Source organism: Rhinichthys klamathensis, unplaced genomic scaffold (assembly GCF_029890125.1).
Source record: "Rhinichthys klamathensis goyatoka isolate OS25496 unplaced genomic scaffold, OSU_Roscu_1.1 h1tg000548l_1, whole genome shotgun sequence".
NCBI lineage: Eukaryota > Metazoa > Chordata > Actinopteri > Cypriniformes > Leuciscidae > Rhinichthys > Rhinichthys klamathensis.
Window position 1 is genome coordinate 214874 of NW_026607019.1, and position 19913 is coordinate 234786.

General features: G+C 38.0%; 1 protein-coding gene across 3 annotated transcripts in view; it reads left to right on the plus strand.

Annotated features, from left to right (window-relative positions):
- The first annotated feature begins 4866 nt into the window (after positions 1-4866).
- phactr4b (phosphatase and actin regulator 4b) overlaps positions 4867-19913 on the plus strand; it is a 66841-nt gene continuing 51794 nt past the window's right edge. The window contains exon 1 of one of the 3 annotated variants that reach the window (XM_056238904.1): positions 4867-5014. The gene's annotated coding sequence lies outside the window, so the exon portion shown is untranslated. Of the gene's footprint in view, positions 5015-5589; positions 5911-8583; positions 8685-19913 lie in introns of those variants that run through there. The other 2 variants (XM_056238905.1, XM_056238906.1) reach the window with 2 other exon arrangements.

A 19913-nucleotide genomic window follows, 5' to 3' on the forward strand; every position in this document is an offset into this window, starting at 1 on the left:
CTAATCATTATCGTTTAAAACTATTGTTATTGCCTCAGTCATACAAGGCGTTGTCAGCTGTTAGAAGATGAACTTTGATTTGTTATGTTGGGTAACTGTGAATTATAAAATTATCATGCATGACTTCGCAAAAAAGATTGCACATATAAGTGTATTACCAAATGAAGTTATGCAAAATAATAATGTGGATCTAGATAAGCAGTTGAGGGCATTTGACAAATTCAAATCGATTCAAATGCAAAAATCATAATGATCTTCCTAAATTAATGTGTTACCTCTGTTCTGGGTTGTGTTCTTGTTTGATTTGCATTGTTTCCAGTTCAGTTTTCTGACTTAGTTTATCTGTTGCCATGGTTTTTGATTTGTCCTCATGTGTTTCACATGTGTCTGGTTAATTATCCTGTGTAGTCCCAGTGTTTCCCGGTCTATAACCCTCATTTTCATTCCGAAGGCTGGATTGTTTGCCGTCGGGTTGCTGCTTAGCCTGATAGCCTCGTGAGCAGCTCACTGACATCTAGCACTGTTGACCTTTCTAGCACTGTTGGCTCTTGGACTTTTCCTGATCCTGTCTACCACTTCGCTTACTGTCTACATACTGTCCTATTATAATGAAAGGCAAAAATGCAAAAAATAAATCTTTAAACTGTTGCTGGTTAAGCTCCATCTAAACACAGAATAGAATCAGTATCTTTTAAGCCACTACATCAACATCTCTCATCATATGCTGGGTGGGGGAACGGATTCAGACAGCTGGATTGTTTGCCTTCGGATTCTGTTCCCCCCATATTTCTTACACAATGAGGTTCTAAAATGTATCAAACTGATGCTGGTGAAACTCGAGGGATATAAAACACAGGGAATAAATCACCCTCTTTTAAGCCACTACATCAACCTCTCTCATCATATGGGTGGGGGAACAGATTCCGACAAATGGATTGTTTGCCGTCGGATTCTGTTCCCCCCATGTTTCTAACAAATTGAGGTTCTAATATTTACAAAACAGATGCTTGCCAGTCATTGCTGATAGCCTCGTGGGCAGCTCACTGACATCTAGCACTTTTGAACTTTGGGGGACCCGAGTTCGAATATTGGCTCTTGGACTTTTCCTGATCCTGTCTCCCACTTCGCTTACTGTCTATACTGCCCTATCATGATAAAAGGCAAAACATAAATCTTTAAACTGTTGCTAATTAAGCTCCATCTACACACAGAATAGATTCAGCATATTTTAAGCCACAACATCAACATCGTCTCTCATCATGGGGGTGGGGGAACGGATTCAGACAGCTGGATTGTTTGCCACCGGAATCTGTACCGCCTCATGTTTGTAACAAAATGAGGTTCTAATACGTACAAAACTGATGCTTGCTAGAAGTTGCTGATAGCCTCGTGGGCAGCTTGCTGACATCTAGCACTGTTGAGCTTTGGGGGACCTGGGTTTGAATCTTGGCTCTTAGACTTTTCCTGATCCTGTCTCCCAATTTGTTTACTGTCTACATACTGTCCTATTTTGATAAAAGGCAATTTCAAAAACAACACATTTCAGCGTGCTAGATCGCCTCTTATTTAACAAACGAACGAAATGAATGCTCTGCTAGTTAACTGGAGATGTTTTATTTATTTGTATTGGTACATCCGTGCCGCGAGATGTTTCAAAAGTGGTGGGGACAATATCGACCGTGGCAAAAAGTGGTGGGGACATGTCCCACCCGCAAATTACGCCTATGAGGGACAGAATCCAACAGCAAACAATCCAGCGGGACATAATCCGACACTGAACAAACCAGCTGTCAGACTCAGTAGTAATAGTAAAAATCTTTATTTGCAATTTAAGCAGCTTCAACCTCACCAACATACAATTTTTATAATACATCACATAACAAACCCCGAGCATTTACAATACTTCTAGCTACTGTTAAAGTTCACGGTACCTTTATCTTTGCTTATTTACACTCATAACTGCATTTGAAACAAAAGATCTAGAAGCTTTAACATTCCTCCATTTGGGCACTCTATATCGCCTCTCTGAGGGAAGCAGTTCAAATTCTGAAAACAAGATGTGAGATGTATCATCCAGGATAGTCAAAGTAAGCACATTCCTCTCACGAGTAGACAAACCCATCTGTACAGAGCCTGTAATCTTTGACCCTAAAAGAGTAATGCTCTGAAGCTGGTATCTACTTTTAACATTTAATCCAGAAAACCAACAGATCATAGCAAAAGTCAAAACAGTTTCAATAAAAGATCTATAAAACATATGGATTTATCCACTTCAAAGGACTTAAGCTTCTTCAATAAATATAACCGTTTTTGTGCTTTCGGTATAATAAGATTTGTGTTTTCCATCCACTTAAGCTTATCATCAATTAATGTACCCAAATACTTGTATGAACTGACCTTCTCAACTTCTTTACCCGCAACTAATTTAGATAGAGTTTCAACAGAATTATACAATTCTATCGTCATATCCTTAGTTTTGGAGACGTTAATTTGTAAATGAGAATTCTCACACCAATCCGAAAAATAATTCAAAATGGGCCCATGCTCTGTGTCACCTTGCTTTAACAGACTTAGCAACACTGTATCATCGGCATATTTTATAATATGCCTGTCTGGATATTGACTTTTGCACCATCTGTATATAAAATAAATAATAAAGGTGAAAGAATACAGCCTTGGGGACAGCCCACTGAAGAATACAGTTCCCGGGAATGTTCTCCATTTACCCGCACTATTGAGATCTTCTGGTCAGAAAATCTCAAATCCAGGCCACCAAACCCTTAGGAACATTAAATTCATCGTGTGTATGAAATCACCTAAAAAAATCATTAAATTCATTAGCTATCTCTCCCTTTTCTATCCTAGACTCAGTCAAAGTTATGCCAGTTCATTTTTGAAATACAAGTCAGAATTCGTTCCCCCACCCCCATGATGAGAAATGTTGATACAGCCATGTAAAGACTTCTGCACATAGATCCTGCCGCTTTTTTCATTCCTGCTGCAAAGGTGACACAAGGCAAAAAAAAGAGTTGTTTTTTCCTTTTGATGATTAAAAAAAAAGTAATTTGTAACAAATTAACCAGAAAAAGCTCCCTGAAACATGTGATATTGCATAGGGGTTTCCCCAAGTTTATTTCAACACTCTATTTTACTAATTATTCTTATGTGTCACTTTTTTATTATTATAAAAATTCCCTCTATTAGCACTTCTCCAGAGGTTCCACTAGATGGCAGTATTCTGTTACTATATATACCCTACAGGAATTACTTTTAAATGACAACACTAACATGAAAAACCTGCATTTTTCATTTTGGTGTAGGTAAATGTGAACCACCATGCTGTGTTAAATAAAACCTTGGGGTGTCAGCAGATATTCAATCATAACTGATTTTTACTTTTAAAATCTTAAAAGCAGGCATACTACTAATCACAACAGCATAGTTCCTTTGTGTTTTAAGTTTCAACTAAATTGTTGTCACAACTACATAGCACTTGCTTAGGAATCTACGGTTTCTTATGGAAACTTTTTTTATATCATTTAAACTAAATTAAGTAAATGCATGCTCCCGAAAAAATTATTTTTGGACATATACATTTTATACATTCTTGCTTAACTATGGAGTCATGGGGTTTCATGTCCCATGAGTACAGCCACCCTTTGAGCCATCTGACCATTTTAACTACCAAGGTTATCTCACAATTAAATTTCAACTGACTCACTATACTTGGTTGAAAAGTTCACAAGTCCTGTCACTGGTGTGACATTGCATAATTGAGCAAGGACCATTATTATGATGACCTATGTTAAACACATGCAGATAAAAATTATGATTTTTATTCACCAACCAATTTTCAGGCCTCTGGCTGATTTTCTTCTATAACATGTCTTCTTAGATGTAATACAAATGCCAGATTTGATTTAAAAAAAGATATATATATATTTGCACTTTTATGCACACTATATACCAATTTCATATAGCTTATTTTCTCAAATGAGTGATTTTCCGCTGTGGTAAAAAAATCCTGCCAAAAATTCCACCAAACATTATACACCTAACAGAAGGGGAGAATAAAAAATAGAAAAGGCTTTGTTTTGCATAATACTTCAGATTTATTACAAATTAAATACACAGGCAAAATGGATGTTCCAATTGCTTCTGACTGTAAACAATGTTTTCAATGTAAGTATTGCTAAAAAATAACTATATGTGTAACATTACAAACAATGTAGATGTTTTGTTTTAGGATGCAAAGTTAGTCTGAAGTGCATATGAATGTGTTTTGGGGATATCTTCAAACAGCCACAGACTAAGAACTTTTATAGGTAGCCTACTATATTTCATTGTTATAAATTATACTCTGTTTACCCCAATATATCGTGTCTCATATTACATTTAAGACCATACTTATTCATCTTTAAGTAAATTGATGACAAATATTTAAAATGATTGCCATATTCAGTAGCCTAGGCTAATTTCTATTAGAATACATAATACACATTACGTGCAGGGCGAACAATTCAACTTCATAAAAACATTCAATTTAAATTTCTTTTCGTTGTTTAGCTTTGCTTTAAAATGATTCGCACACAGTTTCACACCGAAATGTGAACCAAAAGATATCGTAGTTTTTTTTTTCTAAATAAACAATTCACTACAACACCACAACAATACAAATAATAAACGCATAAATACACAAAATATTCAGATGCGTTCAACATTTAAACTATAATAGTGGAATGAGTTGCATTGGTTCGCTTTCCCCTGGCGCGCCTTATGGGTAATGTAGTCAATTAGGTTGAGGCAGACATTGGAAGCAGACAGAGGTTCTTCAAACTTCAAACTACAATTACCATACTTCTTGTCCTTCGATTTCCGGTATCTTTGGCAAAAGTTTCAATGGGGGTTGGAAAAAGAGAGTAAGGAAAAAGTAACGTTATCCGTGTTGTCTTATACATGAAGTGAAACTAGACGGGGAAGAGGAGGGCCAGTGCCTTAGACGTAATAGGGCAAGGTAAGAGATGTTACCTATCAACCAGATGATGCACGCGCAGGTTAATCGCATTGGAAAGAAAGCGTTTCAATGCAAAACTCAGCTCTCTGCTTTGTTTTTAAGTGTTATGCACAAAGGTACTCGTGCTCATACAACAATTTATTTTCGTCATAGGCTTTCCCTCCACAAATACAGCCAAACATGTGTTTTTTTATTATGAGAAAAAATAAAATAATGCGTTAATATTTGTGATCAAAGTTGTAGCGGCGCTGCACGCATCTTTGCACGCTTGCGTTGTGTTTGTTTCTTCTTCCCCAAATTCCATGCATTAAATGCATGTAATAAACACTACGACCGGTGCAAATGCTTTTCAGTGTGGATAGGTACTGAAAAGATGACCGAGCATACCGTTATGTTGATCAGCTGACTTTTCAGCAACGCACGAGAGCTGTTTTTACAAATCCGTATTTGTTGACGGGCCGGGGGTTTCTGAAGGGAAACATGTATAGAGCAATTTAATTAAACAGAACATTCCAAATGCTTTCTGAATGTATCACCTCTCATTTCCATGTCCATTTTAAATACGTGCGATGAGCACGCGCGTCAACTCGCAGTGAGCATTTCGCATCTACCGCCTGTTTTTGTCCATTGTTACTCAAAATCTAACGAAACCGTTTACGAGAGCCGGTGTCTGTCTGATCCTTATCACATGCAGAGACCGGTCTCGTCAGCTTGCGTAACATTGAGGAAGATCTCATCCTTATAGCATCTGATTTGTTCTTTGTGCACGAGTCGTTTTGAGGACTTGATTAGCTCGGAGCTCCATCAGAGCATCACTCATTCATTGCTCGACTAAAGCTCTAATTTCTCTGGTGGTGTGCATGAGTGAAAGGTTGAGATGGATTGCCGGTTGCAAGGTAGGGTGAAGGACAATTGTTAAGCTATTTAATATTATTAAGAAATATTCCTGTTACTCAGTGTGGTTAATGCAGACCAGCTTATTTGACTCGCATTGGTATTCTATCTCAAGGAGGACACAAGTGATGACAAGAACGTGTTTAGTGGAATCCTGTAGATCGGGGATGTTTAGTTTTTATTGACACGGAGACATTAAGAAAACCCAGAAGCCACAGATTAAAATGTTGTTTTCTTTAACAACTTTGATTATGAACATTATAACTAACGTCAGTAGTACAAAATACGCTTAACAAATATTTAGTTAGAGTCATTAATGTAATGACAATGTTGTTTTATGTATTTTCTCTATTACATTGATCCCCTGGTTGAAAATCGTGGTTCTAGATGACAAGATTAGGCTATAGTTATATTTTGTCATTTAAATAGTTATCATGTTTCAAATTTAAATTCATTTGTTTAAACTCTTTGGTGTAATAGATCTTTTTACTGTACATCTAAATGGTTTCTACAGAGAGATGTGTAGATGTTGAAGAAGACATGAATTGTGTTTATTTGGGAGGGATGTTGATAGACTGATTTAAGTTATTTACACACGTTGCCGGAAAGGAGACGTGCACATAATTTTTACTATCAGGAGAAAATTCAGCAAAGTGTGAATCATATGATATCATATTTCTTATTTTACTGGACTGGAATACTTCTACCCCGTTGAGAAACGTGTTTTATTCTGTTGATACTTTTGAAAAGATTTTTAACCAGGTTAATCCAAGTCTTAAGGTTTTATTTTTAAATAACTAAACCAATAGCTCTTGCCATGAGCATAGAAAAAAATTGACTGGTCTAAATTTCCTTTAAGTTGCAAATTATGTCTTTTCATTTGTGTTTTGCATATTGATGGCTTATGAGAATGTGTAGTCCATGATGTATTAAAAATTATTTTTGTAAGTTCTGTTACAGTCTATTTCACACTGCATGCACAAGCAGTATGTGTAACTAACAGCAGGTTCGTGTTTTACTCTCACACTGTGGCTTTACAGAAAATAGTGATTTCTGGGTTACTGCATTTACATTTTTTTTTAAATAATGACCCGTACATTATACAATGGCTATCTTGGGTAGGCCATTGAGATTTATCATCACCAGTATGTAAGGGGGTAGCTGTCAGTCAGATGTAACGAATGACTAACAAATAACGAGTGGCTGGGTGAAAAGTTTACTTCAGTATAGTTTGTTGCTTTAGAAAAGCCTATATTGTAAAAGATCGTTTGATAAATCGCATTGTAGTGCATTTTACCATATATTTTTTTTGCTGTTTGAAGCATGCTATGTCTGGCAAAAATCTCTTTGCAGCCAGGTGATGTAGTTATGACACATACCTACCAGTAAGGGCCAAACCATGTTAACCAGCCAAACCTTGACCCCTTTGTTTAATGTCGAAATATGTACTGCTTTTGCATGGGGTGCGAAACAGGCTTGATTGTGGTTCCAACCTAATCTCATTAGAAAATGTAACATTTTTACGAGGGGGGGGCGATTTTGTATGAATTTGTACGATGTGATCTGTACTAGGAATGCTGATGATTAATCAACGATCGATTAATTGTCGATAATAATGTATTCGATAAAACTTGGTCGATTAAGCAAGGTCATCATGAGGTTTGTGTGTCTTGTTCAAAACATGTGCAGCAGACACGCAAGGAAAAATGAAGCGAGCTTGCCTTTGTTACGTATTATAAATGTATTAATGTCTTCAAGCCATGCAATGGATTAGGTAGGCTTGCCATTTATTTCGAAACATAATTAACCAAGGGTCCAAAAAACCCTACAAACAAGTGGTAAATGGTAAATGGACTGCATTTATATAGCGCTTTCACAGACCCAATGGCCACCAAAGCGCTTTACAATTTGCCTCACATTCACCCATTCACTCACTCATTCATACACCGACGGGCGACGGCAGCCATGCAAGGCGCCATCCAGCTCATCGGGAGCAGCTGGGGTTAGGTGTCTTGCTCATGGACACCTGTGTGATTTTACTGAACATGAGAACTCCTACTTACAAACCAATCCAAGCACGCTCTAGCTGTAAAACAGTGTATGATTGGTCTCTACACACAATGGTCCCTAAACATTGGCGGGGCGTAAGATTTTACAAAAAAACGTACAAATGTGATTAAATGAATTCATGAATTAGCCACCAATTCAACAAAACTTGAAATGGTTACGAATTGCCATGAGAATGTGTTCCACTCAGCTCTACCACTTACACATCATCCATTTCTGATTGAGTTGCTTTGTATCCAGGAGATCTCCTCACTAAATGCAGTTTGCCAGCTATCAGGATTCAGTCACAAGATCTGAATTTACTGGCGTGAAATGGAGAGTGCCTTTTCTACAACTCTATAAAACAGTTTCTCATTAGGTAACAAGGATTGACGTCCTTTCCTTGGAACACGACTTGGTCAAGGTTGTGAGTGTGTTAGTTTCTTAAGCTATGTTCAAGATGGAATGAGAGAAGGGCTGAATTTGGTTCGGACTGGTGTTTTGGGCTCCTTGGAATGTGGGCCACTGGTCCCTGGGGTGAGCGGAGCTTTTCTGGGGCAGGTGTGGCTATGACGTACAGACGGTTCGGAATGGGAACGTACAGTACTGCCCAGTCATTCTGGAGGAAGCCAGAGGTGTGATATGCGGTCTGGAGATAGGAAATACGGGTCTCTCTTCATAGTTCCCTCAACGGAGCTCTTGCGGTCTGGTTGAGGTCTCGGCCAGAGAGGTAGGCCAACTTCTAGAGCGATTTCTGAAATTACAGTAAGATTGCGTTTGGGTTACATTGGTGAATTGTAAGTTCACCGTAGATACTGTCTTCCCCATGCAGTTGGCAAAAGTTTGTGAAATCGAAACTCTCCATTGACCTCCAGTTCATGTAACGATTTTTTCTCTCATCCATCGGCAGCTGTCTTAGCCCAAAGCTAAACCAACGAGCCAGCCTTGACACGCAGAGGTGGGATGCTATTTAAAGATCACACAAGCGTACCAGCTGCTCCCATTTCCGTGCTACGTAATTGAATCGGCGCATCCAGTTAAAGAACTCGTCCTTAGATTTGAAAGTTCTGTTTTTAGAAGAGGACTCTACTTTCTGTCATCCTTTCTTCTTTTCTGTCAGTTTGGAGAATCAACCATGTGGTACTACTGGCAGCTTGATGTAGGACACTAAACCCACTTTTTTATGTGTGTTAAGCTATTCTTAGGCAGTCAAGTTGTAGGCCTAGTTTTGTACATGAGAGGGTGGTGCCGTAGTGTCACACTTAACAGCGAGCTTTGGGGATGTGTTTGAACGTGCCATCTGCTCTGATACAATTTCCATCATTGCTTAATTGTATCAGTCATTGAGTGACATCAGACATAATTTTTGGATTGGTCCAACAACTGACTAGTCCAAGTTTAATGTAATGTTTGATTATTTACTTATGTAGGTGTACTTTTGGATGTATTTTTTAAGTGACTGTGCTCTAAAAAAAATCTTCATAAAAGCCTACTTTAAAGCACCACTCACATTTAGACAGAAGTCTTTGATCATTGCATTCGGCATTACATCTCATGTTATTTTTGGATCATCCATGAGTGTTAAGAAATAATTTTTTTAAAGCGTCTTGTCTTGTGCATTGTTCCAGTCTGTTGCATTTCATCTCGCTGTTTGTCTTTTATGTATTTTCTTAAAGGGGTCATATAATGCCATTTTCATACAAGTTCATTTGATTCTTTAGGGTCTAAATGATCTCATTAGTATTGTAAGAAAACACTCATTTTACCTGGTCAAAAACAGCTCTGTTTTCAGCACGCCGTTTCAGTGCATATGCCTTTAAATGATAATGAGCTCCGCTCACTCCGCCGAGAGCCGTCGCAAGGGCTGTGCGAACTGTGCAACCGCACAGGGCCTCGCACCACTAGGGGGCCTCGCAATCCTGTTGGTTTTTTTTTCTCCCCCCAACAAATTAAGGGGGTTTTTCATAGGGCTGTAATCTCCCAGTCGATTAGTCGATTTATTGGTCGATACGTTCTGGATTTTTTAATTTTTTGACGTGTTCATTTCATCAGGTGGAAAGCACTAATTGCTAATGGGGGTGTTTTCAGAGCACCCGTTTCACAGGTAACAGCCTGTCTTCAGAACACCCCCCTTGTTTTCACTTTTTTGGATTAGCCCAATCCACTGGAGACAGATTGAAGAAAGTACTAGAAGGCATTAGTATGGAGGTTTGCTGAATATTAATTTAATTGCGAGCGTTTAATTTACTGTCAGTCCTCCTTTACCATGTCAAAGACATCGACAGTGTGGCAGCATTTTACGAAAATAAATAACGGAAAATAAGTCGAATGCAAAGTTTGCAAACAACAGTTTGCATATCAGCTTGACTACAAACATGGCATATCACCTAAAAACGGTGAGCTAATTTGTCTGCGTTAGGTTGCCCCGTCTGTTTTGAGTAGGCTATATGAATGAACATATAAGAATTGGCATTGAAATATCATGCCAATTAGTAATAATCATGTTTATAACTGCAGGCGCACCCGCACGCAACGACGGTATTGCGTAATTGTGGTGTATTACTATTTGTTTTGAGCCAGTAAAAAAAAATTAAGTTAAAGCTGCAGTCCGTATCTTTTCCTCTTTGTCGCCATCTCTCTGTTCGAAATCTGTAACTGCAGTGATTCGCGGAATTATCATCTTTACGTGGGTTGTAAATCGGCATGAAACAGCGCGGATGAACACAGTGCTTTGAGGCGAGTGCTGCTGTCAGTGACCGCGCTGTGTGGATACTGTCATACAGAATCACAGATTGACTTTTTGAAAGTTTGACCAACATAAGAATTTTCATAAGAAAATGTCTTCTGAACAAGTAAGTAAAATCCATTTTTGTTCTGACCAACTAAGGGGGAAAAAGCATTCGACATGATAAGCTTTGTTAGATTTAATCAACGTGATTTACAGCAACCGTGCAAATTATAGCCTACTTTGTTCTCAAATTGTTCATGTTAACAACATCAGCATTGCGTGACTAATGTTAAATTTAATGTGTTTTATGGTTAGCAGCTACCTGTGTAGTTCAGAATTCATATTCTCCATAATAGCAAAACGAGAAAGGCATACCAAAGGAAACTCCATAACTGTGTGAATTAAGAAAACGTACTGTTACACGATTGAACTATTGAAATGTCATACTTGTTCAGCAGAAAAAAGCCGTCTCTTCTTCCGTTTTGAACCCCTTCAAAACACGGAGTTCACGCACTTTTCAAAAGCCCCGCCGATGTTTAAATCCTTGTGTTCGCATGAGACGGTTTCTTTCTCTTTCTCTAGCCACCTTAAATCCGAAGTACGAAGTCTTTTGGGTTTTATAACTGCTGAATCTCCAGTTGACACTGATGATTGTTGTTTGGATCTTTCTGGATGCCATAAGTTTAATTATGTAAAGTGCTGCGAGAAAAGCCTATACATCTAAACATCTCGTCACGCGCAGTATAGCCGGCTAGCCGAAACTCCTTCTTTATGTGTACGGGTGTGACGTAATGACGCTAAGACATGCTCGAATTTCCCGCGGAAACCCACCAGTACCACTGGAATTAAAATCATTATTACAAGCTAACCGTTTTGAATCTAGCTATGGCAAGCAGATAGTTTTGACCACTGGCAGAATACGTTTTTTTTAATATAATTATTTTGGATTATTTTTAACTTAAAAAAGTTACGGACTGGAGCTTTAATGATCTCCATAAGGGTGATTATCCGCTTATCATTATTTAATCTACCCACAAACTAAATTTACACTCTATTCAACAGATTTCAATACCTTTTAAACATTTGAAAAATATATTCGTGTCTGTCAGTTATTATAACATTATGGCAAAAACAATTGTCTAAATTATGTTGCATATTCCTCAACAGTTCTTGTGCTGATATCACTAGTTGACATAGTACTATTTTCGGAAATCATAGGCTTTATTGCGCAGGTGCACGTGATGCAACGCCGTCAGAGCCGACAGAGTGTGTAATTTCAGTACCAAATAATTAGGTCAAAAACGATTTAATATACTGCAAATAGCCTATTAGTTTTTTGTTTATTTATAATTCATTTAAGCGGACAAGGCTAACAAGTAGGCTGCGCAGCCAATTATTCTAACGTTCAGAGCCTGGGAGGGGCCTCGCATTTCAAGTTCGCACAGGGCCTCGCACCCCACCTGCGACGGCACTGACTCCGCCCCTCAGTTCTGCAGGCGTTTTGACAACGCACATGGAGTGTTGCCTTGACAACAGTTGAGGGTATATTTTGGAGAGAGAATGGCAGTGGGAGTCTATGAGGACACATCTGTGCAACCGTATCAGTTTGAACCGGAGTCGGACCCGGAACAAGATAACGCCGCAAAGAAGTTCGACAATTAAAGCTCGAACAGGACGTTTCTGAATGGTTGGTTAACATAATGTCACTTTGATCTATCTTTGTGTACTGGCAGGGTAGAGTAACTTAGTGAGATGTACGAACGCTATGCGTTTACTGATTTGTATGTAAGTTACTCAGTTTGTAATAACACAATAACCATAACGCGTTGTTCATTATAAACGTGGTATTATGAATTATATTGAGAAGGTCGTATAGAAAACATGCCGTAATGTACCCTGAGTGTAAACCTTAGCCGCATTCATCGTCAAGTGTGCAAGCGATTTGCAAAGATTAATATAAAATATACAATTTTACACTCACTTCTTCTGGAGGTGCAGCAGGGACATGAATAGTTGGTACCGATTCTTTTTTCAGGAGCAGCTTCTTAGCAAAACCAGCTTTATACTGAGTCTGACCCTCGTTTATAAAGCAGTCTGCTGAGAAAAGATTCGCGAATCGCGCAAACATGAAAGCAGTGACGTTGCTCGTGGGGAATATTCCCTTCGAAAACAAAACTCAGCCACGGTGTCTTCAGCAGTTTGGATTTAGGAACATCAAAATGACTGCTGTGTTCGTTATTACACCCAAGAACAGAACACCACAATCGCTTAGACGCCATTCTGCTTCAGCGTATCAACAATGATGGACTATGATGACAGCTCGCTCAGGGCGCGGATGTGTTGAAATGCTGCTGTCAATCAACAATCGTGGGAGGGGCGTCCGTTTTATTGACGTCACAAAAACGAACGGCTCAATTTGAGGCAGGGGAAAACATACAAGGAGATTAAAACAAAAACACTGGATAGATTTTTATCATTATATGATGGTTGTGTACAGGCACTGCCAACACACATTTCAGTACAATCAACTTGAAAAAGTGCATGTACCATTATATGACCCCTTTAAAGGACAGATTGTCTGTGTTAGTCTAGTAGTTCACAGGTTTTCAGACTTTTTTGGGTCACCAAGTATGTTGATCCCTTTGCAAGGGATGTCCCTTTCTAAAATATAAAGGCAGCTCTGTATTTATTTTCATATATAAAGAAAGACCAATTTTAACCTTGAAAATGTTTTAAATGTTTAAAATATTTAAAAAGTATTTCTTTTAAAGTGCCCCTATTATACCTTTTCAGATATTACCTTTTATGTAGTGTGTAATATAGCTGTTTGTGAATAAAAAAAGGTCTTCAAAGTTTTAAAGATCAAAGTGCACGATAAATAAAGTTATTGTCTCTCTCTCTCTCTCTCTCAAAAAAAAAAGAATTGATTCTAAACTGCCAAACGAGTCATTAGTAATTCCAGTCTTACTTCCGTATTTTACATGTGTAACAAATTTGCATAATGCCCACCTATGGTCTTCATTGGCTGCACACGACATGAACAATGTCATTTTACCCCCTCCCCCACGCCTCAAACACCGTAGGTAGTTCATGTTGTCTAGAAGGCACTGTTTTCTGCTCTGCAAAAGCAAATTCTCTGTGTAAACACTTCCAAAGGATGAGGATGTGAAGAGTCAGTGGTTAAATTACCACAGCGATACAACTGCAGTATAACCTTTTGAAGATTGCTTCTCAAATCTCTGTGAGGTTTAAGTGGAATTTACTAAACGCTTATCCATTAAAGATGGGATACCACTTTATTTGGACCAACTTGCTCCTCAGAATCACAACCTGTTAGAATTTAGATTAACAATGTTTAAATTTTCTACCGGGTGTTCAAAATATATAGCTTTGTGTTTTATATAGGTCTCCGGCTAAATCATGTTACTGTCTTACTGAAATAGTTCTGCTAATCAGCTGTGGGCACGTTGTTACCTAAAATTATGTCCATGAAGGCAGATTGTCTGTTGTTTTTACTACTTTGAGTAATGATAAAAGTGTACAGACCATTTAATAAGAAGATAAAGATAAAGACAGTCCACTTCGTGTATACAGACAGGAGCCATCTTTGAAAAACAGTCTCGACTAATCAAACCACGAACGACGTGCTAAGTGAGCTGAACTGTATGAATGGCGTTCGTGGTTTGATTAGTCGAGACTGTTTTTCAAAGATGGCTCCTGTCTGTATACACGAAGTGGACTGTCTTTATCTTTATCTTCTTATTAAACGGTCTGTACACTTACAAAGTTCTCAATGCTTCGTTTTGCATGTAGGGACCCTCATTATGTTACTGTGTTAGTGTGGGGCTATTTTGAGCCTTGTTAGTGGTATAACTAGCGATTTCTTTTTACTTATTATATGCCCCCATTACTAGCGTTATACGCTAAACAGTTTTTAGAGATACAACTCTTTACATTCGATTATCATGAAAACAAATCTCAGAGAACGGTTGACTAGGTACCAATGTTTTATTAGACCAAAGATTCATTTTGCGCCGGAGTTCTCCTTTAATGCTGATGGTGAGGAATTACAGTTGCAACATCTCATAATGTACGACAAACTAAGTAGTGTCCTGCTCAAGTCGTCCTTGCGATGGAGGTTTGGGTTGAATAACTAGTTCTTCCAATGTTTCATCATCGGACTCGTGCTTGAATTGATATGGTAAAATCGACGCCATTGTTACTGTCTTTACAATGTACAATCTCTGAGCTTTAGGAAACCTCCGGAGCTAAAGTTCAGGTATGGTAATTAGGGGTGTAACGGTACATGTATTCGTATTGAACCTTTTCGGTTCGAGGCTTCCGGTTCGGTACGCATACAAACCGAACGATTCCTTGGACCATTTTTCTTGCCGACAAAATTCGCGCTGGCGCGATCACCACAACGTTGCGCAACATCAAATGGCAAACGTAATGAAAGCGTAACGAAACTGCGCTACTCATTATATTGTGCTTCACGGATCGTTTGACCAGCAACATCTGTGCAGCGCGAGCCGATCTCGATCAAGCGACACTGTTACAACACAGCGCTAAGAGACCCAGTAAAGAAAACTTTTGAATTCGCCTCTGAAGTAATAACATCGCTGCGAGATCTAGTGAGAAGCATTCACATTTCTCCGTTATTAACCGTAGATCTCTATTAGATCAAACAGCGCTGACGTGGACACCAAGAGAAACATTGTGCCGTGAATGAACTAGTAATACTTTACGTCCACAGACCAGCAACATTCACCATGGATTTAATATAGTAGGCTAACACTAACTGTAACCAGTTTGGCTGGAATAGTGAACTGCTTTCAAGTACTTCACACATCTTTTTCCAGCTCTTCAAAACTCAAATAATATATAAATAAATATATATATATTTAAATGTTATTTTTAATGTGATGACCAAAGCATTATTTGTTCATCCTTCAAAGATGACCCCCATTTATAAACCTGAAAGTTTCAAGATGTAGGAAAAATCAGTTATTTAAAAATATTTTTTCTTTTAACAAATAAGAAATTTCTCTGGCATTTCTTTCTTTTTGCTGTATCGAAAACGTACCGAACCATGACTTTAAAACCGAGGTACGTACCGAACCGTGATTTTTGTGTACCGTTACACCCCTAATGGTAATGTCTCTTTTTGTAATTCAGTTTTTGCCATGAAGATAGCCACAGAGGCTGACATGGCGTTAAATAAAAATGCTGATACTTTGAGAATCTTTGAAAAATGTGTTGATGTGCAATGGATATTATGAGAAAATTAAAGAATTTTTTTTTTTTTACCTTTGATGCTTGTAAACCTGTTGTAGTAGGAGACCTCCAAAACAAAATTAGGCACCTTTAAAATAATATAATAGGGGCACTTTAAGTTTACACTATTTATTTTTTTATCTCATCTGTCAATAGAATAATATAATTTGTGAATAATCTCATGAAATATGACTAGTTTTAGAATTCTATTTTATTTTATTTTATTTACCTTCTGGCCAGACCCCAGTTTGAAGGCCCCAGGTCTAGTCAACCAGGCAAACCACTGACTAGTCGATTTTAAAGATATGTAGTTTTGCACTGCCCTACTTGAAAACCAAATGAAGAGTTTGTTTGGATGTTTTGTTTCTGGCTTAATAGTATTTTTGTTCAGAGCATGGAATGGCCTTGGTGTTCACACATAGGTTCTGAAGGACAGCGAGACATCAGAGACGCGTAGATTCAATAATAGTGTGAACATCTGTTATATTTCTCCTCCAGATTTTTCCTGCTTGGCGATTGAATTTGATGGTAAGAAACACTCACCATTAGTGACGTGCAAAACTAAGTGAAATGACCTTGCGCAGTACGTTGGAATGGCCTTCCAACGTATTTCCATCTAAATCTAATTTTATTTTGCTTTTATATCATTTATGGGGCAGCAGCACCCAAACAGTTTGTTACCACACTTATTTTGTCGTGTTTCATTTACAGTATGAAGGAATTTAGTTCCCTGAGCACACATCCTAAATGGTGCACGGCACAGGCTGAGGAGTTAAGCACCCAAAGAAGAAATAGGCCAGTTACATCATTTTTTCACACTTCATGTCCCGAGGGAAGCTGCGAGGGTGTGTGTGTGTCAGGGATTAGCATGTGTTAGGTATCAAAAAGTGTCAGGTTGGTGAGGTGACACTCTCTTTGCATCTGGGAATATGACAACATGCACACTCTAATCCCGTATTATTATAGTGGCTTTTATAAATTCAGGTCATATTCACATTCATCTTGCAAACACTACAAACGTGATTTTTGCATGCATACACCTTTTAAGGAAGTACCCTGCACATTGTTCCAGTTTACACTATCTGGTCCAGGCAGGGGTGTGAGAACATATTTATCTGAGACACACACACACACATCTGCTCCCCGTTAAGGCACTGAAGTGTCTCCAATTCATTCTCTTGGGTCTTGGCTCTTTTGCCCATCCAGCACATATTCCTAAGCCATTCCCCATCAGAATGAAGCCACAGCTGCAGCATTTTTTCAAATTGAATGCGAGTAGTGTCTAGTGTGTGAAATAGCAGACAATATGCAATAAGGGTATTATGCTACATGCCTCATTACAATTGAATGGTTAATTTAGTGAGTGGCATCCATTTATCAGTTATTTTGAAAGGTAATTTTTATTACTGTTTTTTTTTTTTTTTTTACATTGTCAGTTAATGGATGTATATCAGTTGATATTGAATATTTAATTGTGAATGTTCATTTCCCTATTGTACACTTGGATAAACTTTACCGTTATCTAACACTCACTTAAAGGTAATCTTTTATATTACACTGTTGTCTGAAATCTATAATGTAATATGTTGTAATGCTTAAATGTAGATACAATTTTTTAGTATTATTATTAATTTATTTACACAAAAGTGTGTATATATATGTAAGTGTATGGTATACAAGTTGTATAACATGGCTTGAGGAGAATGTCTTGTTCTTGTGGTTTTGAGAATTCAAACTGTTGACTAGATACAGTTATAGATACCTAGGCTTGGAAACCTATAAAGACCATAGCTAGTTTGTTGCAGTGGCTAGACTACGATTACATTGGAGGATTGATTATTTGATGTATGCATAGCTTTGGTCGATATTACCCTGTAGTTTTGATACCGCAGTCACAACATGCTAACCACTTGGTTCTAAACAAGAATAAGGTGATATGCTTCAAAATCATAAATTAAAGCATAGGTATGCAACTTAAAGTCTCGTCACATCCTGATAGCAATCACAAATAGTGGTGGAACGGATCACAAAATTCACGGTTCGGATCATTTACGGTTTTTGAGCCACGGATCAGATTATTTTTCGGATCAGCAAAAAAAAAAAATATATATATAATATATAGGGTTATTTTGCTTTTTAGCCTAACTGATAAAGTTCACACATTATTTAAACCAATTGAACAGTCAGTAATAAAATAAGAACAAATAGAAAATAAATAAAATAAATACTAAATAACAAAGTTACAAAGTCTAGTATTCAGGTACAGAAATGAATAATTAAGCCTAAGTGTAAAATAGCACTTTGTTCACTGTAGAAATTAAATATAGTTTCATCTTTGTTAAAGCTGTATTTTGTTGTTTTATTAATATTAATGGCACGGACAACAGTAGGAATATTAGGGGTGTGCCGTCACTTAGGCACTTATTAGTTGTGCCGAGTGCCGACTGCACGGACCGAAAAAACTGACAAACATTGGTTTCTTTCTCAACTGTTCACTTATGACATAACCGAGAGAATACTTGCCGAGACGGGTATTATTAAGATGGGTATTTTGACATGAATGTGTACAGTATGTGTCCGTTCAAGGGCAATAACACGAAAGGAATCAATTCGGTGTTCGAGCGCTTTCTGAAACGATCTGTCTGATCTGTTCTACCTAATCACTAAGTTAAGTGGTCTAAATGTATATGTGTTGTCTGTGGAAGGCGTAGGACCATAAAATGTGCGTCCGATCATTGAATTTGGTTCGAGTGCAATGATACGATGTCTGCCTGTAGGCCCCTATGTATTTTCATACCTCCGCGCACCCTGCTCGCACAGGCATCACACGTCATCAGCGTGTTCAGTAAGGCTATGCAGTGTTGTAGACAGACAGTCACCGAGGCCCAAAAACAAACAGCAGCCACCTTTTACAGTTCCTCCTGAACCAAAACAACTATCTTATCCTGCATTCACGCCATAACCACTACAATTTGAAAGAGATTGAAACCCATTACGTTATACTCGGAGCGGTTCATGACTCGAATTTATGCGTTTAATGGCAACACAATGCCAAAATGAAAAAAAGTCAGGTTGTCATCAAAAGGTTATACAAGTCAGTGCTTTATAAGTTGTTTGTTCATTATTATTGTAAATTAATGATTTACATTATCAATCAGTGACACATTTGGTGACTGTAAGCTGCATTTACATGCAGGATAGAAGTGGGGGCTAGCAAACAAAAACAATTACCGGTACTAGCGTTAATTTTGATCATGGCTTTTCTTGAAAACGAAGATGATGTGTGTGTGGAGCAAGTGGTGGTTTGTTGTTGTCTGTGCTCCTGTTGGTTTTTGATTTGACAGTTGTCGTAGGAGAAGCCACACTGCAGGACTGTGCCTAAACTTCTGACACTGCCATAATTTCGTCTGAGGTAAAATTTGATTGCAATGGTCATAATTAATCGGCTGTCATACATGTCAAAACTGCCATTAAAAGACTTTAGACTTAGGCCTAGAATCAGATGAATCTCTTAGGAATCTCAAAATTTGTGGCCATAATTGTACAGTGTGAACCCAGCTTTAGATTTATGAAGATCAATTTTTATATTGTTAAAGGGATACTCCACCGTTTTTTCATATTAAACTGTTATTCCCTTAACTAAGACGAGTTGATGCATACCTCTCTCGTCTCAGTGCGTGGCGTGCACTCAATCGCTCTGGCGCGCGAGACACTTTGATAGCACTTAAAGCTGCTGTAGGTAACTTTTGTAAAAAATATTTTGTACATATTTGTTAAAACTGTCATTATGTCCTGACAGTAGAATATGAGACCGTATGAGACAGATAATCTGTGAAAAAATCAAGCTCTTCTGGCTCCTCCCAGTGGTCCTATTGCCATTTGCAGAAATACACGCTCCCGGTCAGAAACAACCAATCAGAGCCAGGAGGAATGTCTTAGCAGTGTCAATCACGC